Genomic DNA, 12,154 nt, shown 5'->3' with positions numbered 1-12,154 from the left:
AAAAACATTGTGTACAGTGCTCAGGTGCATTACAACTCATCTAAAGTGTATGTATAATCAGGTGTAGTTTCGGCGGATTTCAGAAAGCATGAGGGCCTTAAAGGATGCAGTGTCATGGCAGTCAACAACTGACGCAGGCAATTTGTTTCATGCTTCAGCAACTCTGAGCGTGAAAAAATGTTTCCGAAAGTCATGGGAGCTGTGTTGTTTTCTGACTTTGTAGGCATGTCCACATGTGTTAGACACATGAAGATCAAAAAGGTGTTCAGTGTTGTTGTTGGTGAGGTGGTTGATAACTTTGTGGGTGTTTACCAAGTCTATCGCCAGACGCCGGAGCTTCAGTGAATCCATGCCCAGGGAAACAAGGCGCTCAGTGTATGGTAGGTGTCTGATGGAGGGTATGCGTTTGGTTACACGTCTCTGAACAGATTCCAGGAGGTCAATGTTCTGAGCAAGATAGGGGTTCCTAACTGATGATGCGAATTCCAAGTGTGGTCGTACCATAGCTGTATACAGTTTTAAATTGTACAGAATATTTCTATAGATTTTAGCCAGTACTATCTATTAACTTTTTAACAATCAAATTCCTCTGTCAAAACTAAAGCCTATTTACTCATATTGTTTTGAAATTGATCATACATTATCTTGTAGTTTTGATATTTCAGTGATGTGATTATCTTCAAAATGAAGGATAAGTGTGAGAGGTCAGTTCTGGCCAGTTTGAACATAAAATGAGCTGGATATGGTCTGTTTAAATGTTAAATGGTTAATGTGATGAATAAAAGCAAACACTTTGTCCTTATACACAATGGTCTTTGTGAACAGAAAAAAGTGGATTGGTTGAACAAGTATTAGGATTTAATCAGCAGCAGAGTATAAAAAAAATAAAGTGAAGGCACAGGAGTGGCTGTGTGCTAACCAACCACATGGTTCCAGGTTCAGTCCCACTGCATGGCATCTTGGGCAGGTGTCTTCTGCTATAGCCCCGGGCCAACCAATGCCTTGTGAGTGGATTTGGTAGACGGAAACTGAAAGAAGCCTGTCGTATATATGTGTGTACGTGTTTGTGTGTCTCTGTTTGTCCCCCTAGCATTGCTTGACAACCGATGCTGGTGTGTTTATGTCCCCATCACTTAGCGGTTCGGCGAAAGAGACCGATAGAATAAGTACTGGGCTTACAAAGATTTGCTCGTCTAAAGGCGGTGCTCTAGCATGGCCGCAGTCAAATGACTGAAACAAGTATAAGAGTACATGGCTCGGTTAGAGCATTGGGCTCACAATCATGAGATAGTTCGATTCCTGGACTGGGCTGTGTTTTGTTCTTGAGCAAGACTCTTTATTTTATGTTTCTCTAGTTCACTCAGCTGTAGAAATGAGTTGGGACATTACTGGTGCCAACCTGTATCAGCCTCGTCTTACCCATGGATTACATCAGTGGTGAGTCCGGTTGGCATGAGCAACTGCTGGTCTTCCATAAACAACCTCGCCCGAACTTGTGCCTTAAAGAACTTTCTCGGTGCAATCCCATGGTTATTCATGACCAAAGTGTTTCTTTACTGGTCAAATAATGGAGCCAGTTAAAGTGACGGACTCTATTCGATCCACAGATTTCTGTCTTCATGTCTGGCCAGTTTGAACATAAAACAGGCAGAATACTTTTGGCCGGATATGGCCAGTTTAAATGCTAAAGGGTTAAATCAGTTCAGTCTTACCTTTTGGGGTTGATAAAGTCAAGTATAGGAATCAATTTAATGGGCTAACCTCTCCTACATTTCTGGCTTTGTTTAATTAATTAGAACCTTTTTTTTTTTTTAAACAGAATATTATTCTCAAAAACATGTTTTGAGATGGATAGGTTGGAGCCATAGGTGCCTAATATTTTAGAAGTTCACATCACAAACACAAGGTTCTAGTTTCAATCCTGCTGCATAGCATCTGTGGTAGATGTCATTTTAGTTTCACGTTGATTATACTTTATCAAACAGTGCAGGCTTGTCACACTATTTCTACTTGAGAATTATCATGAGAGTACAGACTAATTCAATGAGCTGGTAATTCAGCAGTTGTCATAGATCTCTACCATTAGCACATATCTGTGCCAGATGTATTAGATCCTGGGTCCACACATAGTTGCCCTCTTGGTAGTTCGACTTGAGCCATGGCAAGACATGGTACCTCGGACATCAGCACCCACCTTTTCTCGAACTTTGTAGATGTAGGTAGGCATCTTTCTTCTGTCGGCTGCCACAGTCCTGAAGGCCATGACCTGGGCTGGACAATTTGTTTTGAAGGTGCACTTGGTGTAATTTCTGCAGTTCACAACAGCATCCATTGTGAAGATCTTTGCATCAAAGAGAATTTTCAGTGGACCCATTCTTCTTGAGGTGTGTGAGAACCGTTTTGCACTTCTCCAGTCTGCTGGCTTTCCTAGGTTCTTGTCAGCAGGTGTCTCAGGGTCTTGGTGATTGTCTTTGGGGTTTACTTCAAGCCAGCTTCTTTGTAGATGTGGTTGAGTGTTGAAGTCTTTATTCCACTTGCTGGCCCCCACTACTGCCAGACTTCCTCTGAATGCCGTTGCCCATGTCTATTCTCTTCTTGATGTTATAAATTGTGCATAAGGATACTCTGACTATGCTTGAGATCTTCTTTGGAGCGACTTGTGCACGGACCAAATCACATACTCTTTAGCATTTGCCTTCCTGTACAGACATAATCTCCAATATTCCTTAAAAAAAAAAATTAATTATGAACTGACTAGCGGAGATCATCATTGTTCGACCGTGGTCGAGACAATGGAATTTACCATGCTATGCCAGACTTCACGGTCCATCATGGCATTACAGAGGTCCTGTTGCTGGATGCCTGTATCCCTAGAGATTACATCAGGGTAGGAGAGTGTGCGCCCTCTGGTATTGCGAGTAGATGGCTTCCAGAGGAGAAGAGTAGAAATTACTTCTTTTTCAGCTCTACAACAATGTCCAGCAAACTGGACTCTCCTACCTTTCACAAGAGATGACACAGGTGGTAGTTTCCCATATATTTGCATTTTGGTTGGATGACGCTTCCACGAGAGATTTTGAGCTCTCATAAGGAGTAAGGAGGCGAGTGTAGGTTCCATCCAACTGCCTCTCAAGCTTCTTTGATAACGTCCAGGTTTCTGAGCCATATAGTAGAATTGGTTCGACTGTGGCTTTGAAGATTTCAAGTTTGAAATCTCTACTTAGATTTGATGACCAGATATTATGCATATTATTAAAGGCTGACCAGGCCATATCCTTTCTAGTTAGAAAATCTTTTTCAGATGATGATATGTATGACCCAAGATATTTGTAATCAGAAACCATATTTAAGGGCGCATTGTTGAGAGTATGGATGATGCAATCACTGTTGGACAGGCACTTGTTTATGCATTCAGTTTTGGCCTCATTGAGGTAAAGACCTGCACAATTTGAGGCTTGTTCAAGAGATTGTAAAAGAGACTGGGCATTGGAGAGAGAATCACTGATAAGAGCGATGTCGTCAGCAAAGTCAGTGTCTGTCAAGTACTCAGCTGGGTGTCTGGAACTTCTTGGTTTTATTTCAAAGCCCTTGCCAGAGATACCTAGCCTTACTTGGGATTAAAATGGTATAGTTTGTGTGTGTGTGTGTATGTATGTATATATTATGTATGTGTGTGTGTGTGTATGTATGTATATATATATGTGACCGTGTGTGTACAGTTGGCGATTTATTTATTTATTTTTTTCCCTCCATCTTCCCTTCTCTGGATCTTTCTTTTTCCTATGTTTCTGACAAAGAGCTCTGCTCGAAATGTTAAACCCTCCTTCTTCCTTTCCTCCTTGAGCCTCCAATAACACTATATTTGTTCCACGTCCTCGTGTTGTGTTTTCGTATTTGGATTAACTTTATGTATATATATATATATATATATATATATATATATATTACAGTTATGTTGAAACAGGTGATAGGGGAAAGTGCAGTGTTGATGACAAAACATTTGTGGAGTAAAATGATGGTCTAATTCAACTAAGCGACACGTAATAGGTCTGTTTGGAGGATTCCGTGCCCTATCATGGAAAATTAAGAGTGGGTAGGGGTATGTAATTTTTGAACCTGCTGAAAAGCTTTCTGTGGATATACTTGCCTTTTAAGGTGGTCAGCACTGTGTCTTCAGATGACCCATCATCTGATTAACAGCCAAATGAATGGAGATATTGTACGTAAACGGGTTCATTTCGGAAATGGGCTGCAATGGGAGACAGCAACGGAGTAGTGAACTGTTGAAAAGTTGCAGAAGGCAAAGGGTTGACATTGGATTGCTGTTTTGGCTGTATAATAAGAAACATAAAGAGAGCCCATGCAGTTACATGAGAATATGTAGTAATGAATTACTTAATAAAATAAGGCATAATTGCTTACTATGTGGTATGTATATATATATATATATCATCATCATCATCATCGTTTAACGTCCGTTCTCCATGCTAGCACAGGTTGGACGGCTCGACCAGGGATCTGGGAAGTCAGAAGGCTGCACCAGGCTCCAGTCTGATCTGGCAGTGTTTCTACAGCTGGATGCCCTTCCTAACACCAACCACTCAGTGAGTGTAGTGGGTGCTTTTTACGTGCCACCGGCACAGGTGCCAGACAAGGCTGGCAAACGGCCACGATCAGATGGTGCCTTTTTACGTGCCACTGGCACGGTACGTAATGTGGAAATGCACACTTAGACACATATACACTCACATAGAAAATATGACGTGGTGGTGGTGGTATAAAATGTTCCTGACATGCACTCACATACATATACTAAGATAGCCACACAGAGACATACATTTACGCTTGTCATTCGTTACATATGTATGTGTAGATGAAGTGGAGGCGCAATGGCCCAGTGGTTAGGGCAGCGGACTCGCGGTCGTAGGATCGCGGTTTCGATTCCCAGACTGGGCGTTGTGAGTGTTTATTGAGCGAAAACAACTAAAGCTCTACAAGGCTCCGGCAGGGGATGGTGGTGATCTCTGCTGTACTCTTTCACCACAAGTTTCTCTCACTCTTTCTTCCTGTTTCTGTTGTACCTGTATTTCAAAGGGCCGGCCTTGTCACTCTCTGTGTCACGCTGAATATCCCTGAGAACTACGTTAAGGGTACACGTGTCTGTGGAGCGCTCAACCACTTACACGTTAATTTCACGAGCAGGCTGTTCCTTTGGTTGGATCAACCGGAACCCTCATCGTCGTAACCGACGGAGTGCTTCCATGTGTAGATGTGCGTGTGTTTAATAATGTACTTAACGTGGAAAGACAGACATATACACACTCATACACTTATACATACATGCACTCACAGTCATATACAAAATGTGATGTTGTATCAAATGTCCTGTTGACAATAGAAAAAATTACCTCTATGAAATGTTATAGTTTTAATCGAAATGGAAATAAAATTTTGTACTGACACTGGTCAGCCTCACATATAGTAAGATAGACACGGATATACATTCATGCATGTCAGTTGTCACATGCGTAGATGTGTGTTTAATAATGTACCTAATGCAGAAAGAGACATACATACACTCAGACATACACAGTCATACAAAATGTGATGTATAATATGACTATTGACACTAGAAAGGTTATCTCTATGAAATGTTATATTGTTCTGATCAAAATGAAAATAAAATTTTGTATTGATACTGACCAGCCCTCACATATCATATATTTAATAATGTACCTAATGCAGAATCACACACACACTGAGACATATACACACTCACACATACATTCACAGACAGATACGCAGTTATATACAAAATATAATATTGTTGTCGTCATCAGTCATCACATATGTATGTGTAGATGTGTGTGTGTGTTTGTTTAATAATGTACCATTAGATATGTATATGTAGTTGTGTAAGTTTAATAACATACCTAACGTGGAAAGACACACATAATAATGAAATTATTGTATACAGTGCTCAGGTGTACCACAACTTGTCAAAAGTGCATATAAAGCATATGCAGTAATGTACAAATGTCTGGAAAGTGAACAATGTATGAGTCAGATACATGCTTGTGTGTGTATGGAGGGAAGAAAATCAGGTGTAGTGTTGGCGAATCTCAAGAAGCATGGAAGTTTTGAAGGATGCAGTGCTCCGACAACTAACAACTGATGCCGGCAGTTTGTTCCATGCTTCAGCAACTCTCAGCGTGAAAAAATGTTTCCTAAAGTCATGGGAGCTGTGCTGTTTTCTGACTTTGTAAATATGTCCACGGGTGTTAGATGGGTGGAGTTTGAAAAGGTGCTTAGAGTTATTGTTTGTAAGATCATCATCATCATCATCGTTTAACGTCCGTTTTCCGTGCTAGCATGGGTTGGACGGTTCGACCAGGGGCTGCACCAGGCTCCAGTCTGATCTGGCAGAGTTTCTACAGCTGGATGCCCTTCCTAACGCCAACCACTCCGCAAGTGTAGTGGGTGCTTTTTACGTGCCACCTGCACAGGTGCCAGGGGGGTCCGGCAACGGCCACGATCGGTTGGAGCTTTTAACGTGCCACCGGCACAGAAGCCAGGCAAGGCGGCGCTGGCAACGGCCACGTTCGGATGGTGCTTTTTATGTGCTACCGGCACAGAAGCCAGTCGAGGCGGCGCTGGCATCGGCCACGTTCGGATGGTGCTTTTTATGTGCTACCGGCACAGAAGCCAGTCGAGGCGGCGCTGGCATCGGCCACGTTCGGATGGTGCTTTTTATGTGCTACCGGCACAGAAGCCAGTCGAGGCAGCGCTGGCATTGACCACGTTCGGATGGTGCTTTTTTATGTGCCACCGGCACAGGTATCACAACTAAAGATGGTTAATAATTTTATGGGTGTCTGCCAAGTCAGCTGCCAGACGTCGGAGTTTCAATGTGTCCATGCCCAGGAAAGTAAGGTGTTCAGATGTGTATGTCCCATGATATGGGATGTACACAATCATACACTTACAGTCATATACAAAATGTGATGTCATGGTGGTATAAAATGTGTTGTTGACAATAGAAAGATTGCAGTGTGGAAGATGTTTGTAAGCCATCGAAGAACACAAAAACTGTTAGTTTCACTTCAAAATTTAAATTTCATTTGTGTCAAAATATTTTCGTCGCTTTCAAGCTGTGATCTGTTCACTGACAAAACTTCATGCTGCATCTGAGAAAGTAACAGTTAGTTCATGGTATGTATGTGTGTGTATGTATATGTGTAAATGCACATGTGAACATTTATGTACATGTGTAGATGTGTCTGCATGTGTATGTATGTTTATGTACCAATATGTGTATCTGTTCAAGTTGTATATATAACTGTTACTCCGAAGGTTATATATATATGTTCCAAGCACATGATCACAGATTAAGTCACTTGCTATGCAAGTATGTTTCCATAAATACAAAGATTATCTGTATGAAATGTTATATTGTTTTAACTGAAATGAAAATAAAATTTCATATTGACACTGACCAGCCCTCATACAGTGTGTTTAATAACATACCTAACATGGAAAGACATACACACTGTGATACTTATACACACATACATTCACAGTCATACACAAAATGTGACATTGTTGTCATCTTCATCATCATTTAGTGTCCGCTTTCCATGCTAGCATGGGTTGGACGGTTCAACTGGGGTCTGTGAAGCCAGAAGGCTGCATCAGGCCCAGTCTGATCTGGCAGTGTTTCTACGGCTGGATGCCCTTCCTAACGCCAACCACTCCGTGAGTGTAGTGGGTGCTTTTTGTGGTTAGAATTAAAAGTAAAAATGTAAAAGTGAAACGTGTGTTTAATAATGTACCTAACACAGAAAGACACACACTGTGAAACATACTCTCACATGCATATATTCACAGATATACAGTCATATATACAAAATGTGACATTAGAATTAAAAGTGAAACAATATATCACATAACAATATAGATGTTATTCTTTCAATTTTATTCTTCAAGTTTTGACACGTATTACGGAACCAGTGCCAATGTTGCATTGTTTTAATCCAAAAGAATAACATGTTGACACTCATGGGGTCTGATAGTATTACCATGTAAAATTTGATTTGGTTGAGCCGTTTGAGAATGCATTGGGAACAGGCAAAGGATTTTATATAAATAATGTATTCTTTGTTATGTCTGGGGAGAGTCATTCTCTTTTAGTGCCTTATCATTTAACACACTCACTGGTAAAATTTCCACTTATTTCTTATTTTTATTTTCTAAAATTTTCGTTGCGTCTTGCAACCTTTTCAATAGTTTTGACTCTCCCCAGACACAACAGAATATGCTTCAATACACGAACTCATATAAAGAATCTTGCAAACCAAATCCAAAAACGAAATGTATTCTTTGTTCTGCATTAGGTTTCATATTTGGTGTAGTCATTGCTGTGAAGTATTAGTGTAACTTTTAATGCAAGTTTTGCTTCCCATCTTGTATATGTATGTACATCTCTCAGTGGAAAATGTAAAATATTGGTAAGGTAACTGAAAGGCCACTCCGCTCAAATTACACTGACAATTTTGTATCATTCTCATTATCCTAAAATCTATGAACAAATAATTGATCCATTAGAAACCAACAACTAATAATTGTTCACAATGCAATACAAATTGAAAAATAACCGTATTATTTAGTTGTAGAATATCTGCATCCTTTTCAGACCAACTCCAAAACCATGTTCCTTTATCTTGCATTTATTGTGGCTGTGTTTGCTGTCCCAAGGAGTTGAAGTACATTGAAGTACATACAGTGGAGATACTTCCGATTTTATTTTGCTTTGTTTGACTCAAAACCTCAAGCTTAGATTTCTGCTAATGATCCACTTATACAAATGGATGCTTGCATGTGTGAGAAGTGATGTGATTTATAAGAGTGAGGTACAAGTGATGAATATGGAACAATAGAGAAGGTGGAAAGTATGGAAATGATAAAAGGCTCAAGGAATAAGCAGAGTATTGCTGAGAGAAAAAAAAAACTGACTTGCAGAAAATTGAACTAGTGATGAATGTTGTGAAAAGAAATGGAATGAGATTGCTAGCAAAGGATGGGGACCCCGGGCCATGTAGTACAGTGAAAGAAGTAATGGAAATGAATGTGGAAGAAGGCAGAAGAAAAGGAAGACAGAAAGATATAGCTAATGATGATAGAAGAACTGAGAGCATGGGGATTGGTGAGGGGAGATGTAAATGAGTGGGTAAAACAGGGAACTGTCAAGGGACCACAAGACAAAGGAAATGTTTGCTCTTGTATATGTGTATACGCAACCAAGTCTGTAAAATGTTTTAGCAGCACACATTTATGTGTGGATATTCTGTTACATACATACAGTCATTTACACGATTATATATGTGTACATAGAGGGCAGGCGAGCTGGCAGAATCGTTAGCACGCCGAGTGAAATGCTTAGCGGAATTTCGTCTGCCATTATGTTCTGAGTTCAAAATCCACCGAGGTTGACTTTGCCCTTCATCCTTTCGGGGTCAATTAAATAAGTACCAGTTGCGCACTGGGGTCGATATAATCGACTTAATCCGTTTGTCTGTCCTTATTTGTCCCTTCTGTGTGTAGCCCCTTGTGAGCAGTAAAGAAATAGGAATTTCGTCTTCCGTTACCTTCTGAGTTCAAAATCCGCCACGGTTGACTTTGCCTTTCATCTTTTCGGGGTCGATTAAATAAGTAATCCCATCAAAGCTGACTTTGTCTTTCAGCCTTTTGGGGCCCACAAAATGAAGTACCAGTCAATTACTGGGGTTGACAATATTAATTAGCCCTTAAAATTGCAGAATTTGTGCCAGAATTAGCAACCACTTTATAAGATCTAACATTAAAGACTTATACATAGCATGTCTATATTTTTTGTTTCCTTTATAATTTACAAGACATTATATTTTACACAAGTGTTCTCAACCTGGGTCCATATGAGATTTTTGGAGGTCCACACTAGCAAAATAGTAAATTGGGTCCACAGTTGTATTTTAAGGGTCTATGAAAAGATTTCGCCTAGACACAGGAGTGGCTGTGAGGTAAGTAGCTTGTTTACCAACCACATGGTTCCAGGTTCAGTCCCACTGCATGGCACCTTGGGCCGACCAAAGCCTTGTAAGTGGATTTGGCACACAGAAACTGAAAGAAGCCTGTTGTATATATATATATATATATGTGTGTGTGTGTGTGTATTTGTTTGTGTCTGTTCATCCCCCCACAATCGCTTGACAACCGATGCTGGTGTGTTTACGTTCCTGTAACTTATCGGTTTAGCAAAAGAGACCAATAGAATAAGTACTAGGCTTACAAAGAGTAAGTCCTGGGGTCAATTAGTTCGACTAAATGTGGTGCTCCAGCATGGCCGCGGTCAAATGACTGAAACAAGTAAAAGAATATAAGAATAGATGTATTTATTCCAAGAATACAGCTAAGGTTTCTCCCTCTGAATGTGTTATAAACAAAATAGGAATTTTTAAGGAATCCTCTATAAAACTAGTTTTTAAATGAATGACCATGAGGGTCCACCAGAATAAAATAGTAATCAAAGGGGTCCATAGATAAAAAATGATTGAGAACCGCGTTTACCCAATTTAACCCTTTTGTTACTTGCAGTTGTATCTTTCAGTCTGCTTTAGGAGAATGTATAGAGCAGTGGTTTTCAACCAGGGTTCCGCGGAACTTTAGGGTTCCGCCAGTACAGTCCAGGGGTTCCGCAAGAAGTTACAAAACTGCTAAAATCGGCAGTAATTTTTAATTCTCCTGTGCAGATATGTGTGCATAAGACTATTAAATTATTGCACAGGGGTTCCTCGAGCCAGTGGAAAGTTATCAGGAAGGAAGTGCTTCTTGGGGGAGTTCACTAGCAACTTGCAGTATGTTATTCACTTCGTTTTCAAGCACTTAGTTAATTTATCTATTTTCGTAGTCATTATTTAGCTGATATTGCCTGGGTCAGTGGTTTTCAACCAGGGTTCCGCGGAACCTTTAGATTCCGCCAGTACAGTCCAGGGGTTCCGCAAGAAGTTACAAAACTGCTAAAATTGACAGTAAGTTTTAATTCTCCTGTGCAGATATGTGTGCATAAGACTATTAAATTATTGCACAGGGGTTCTTCGAGCCAGTGGAATGTTTCCTTGGGGTTCCGCTCCAGCAAAAAGTTTGAAAAGCACTGTTATAGAGGCTGTTTGAAAGAAAATACACTTGCTACTGACAACTTTCAGCCTGCACAAGCATATACAGAGGAAGAGGATGTGGATGGGGAAGAAGCAGAATGAGAAGGGGATGAGGGGAAGAAGATGAGCAGGAGGAAGAGGGGATAACTATGAAGATCATGCCAACATCTCATTAGTTCCTTTTTTTTTTTTGTTTTTTAACATTTTATGTTAACGAAGGAAAAATTAAATGGTGACCTTTCTTAAGAAGATAAATGCAAAACAGCATTGGTTTATTTTTGATGTTGCACAGATGTTTAGGAAATGAATCTGTAAATAGTTGATAAAACAAAGATGTATGCGGGTGAGTGGGTGGGCAGGGAGGGGGGGGAATTATATGTGTGCATCATTACATGTCAACAGATATGTAATCAGTTGAGAGTGGATGGGAAAAAAACGCCTTTAGATGTTGAGATTGTTGCTATGATTAAAATATATTCACATTAGACTGAGATTCTACTTCTCAAACACAAATGGGTTAAACATGTTTTATGTTTTAGTACAACGCAAACACAATGACTACACCACACACATGCATACACACACACACACACACATATATACATACATATATATATATATATATATACATACACATATGTATATATATATGTACATGCATGTATGCGCTTGTGGGCACACACACACATACTTGTGTATGTACACGCATGTGGGCACATACATACATATGTTAAAGCATGTGTTCATACATGCGTTTATATGCACTAATGACCTAGTTCTCATAGTTCTCATGGCCGTATTTATGAAAGATTAGAAAAGAAATTCCAAATGTAGAATCAAAATTGAGTTTTGAGAAACCTCAAAGAAGTAAGCTGAGCAAATGGTCAAAGTTTTAGTTAGCAAAAGAAGTGAAGACAGAACTCTGCAGCTGTCTGGAAAGTAGCCGTTCTTGATATGCAGAAAAA

The sequence above is a fragment of the Octopus sinensis genome, linkage group LG5, assembly GCF_006345805.1.
Source record: "Octopus sinensis linkage group LG5, ASM634580v1, whole genome shotgun sequence".
In the NCBI taxonomy this organism is placed as follows: domain Eukaryota; kingdom Metazoa; phylum Mollusca; class Cephalopoda; order Octopoda; family Octopodidae; genus Octopus; species Octopus sinensis.
Note: the sequence above shows the minus strand (reverse complement) of the source record.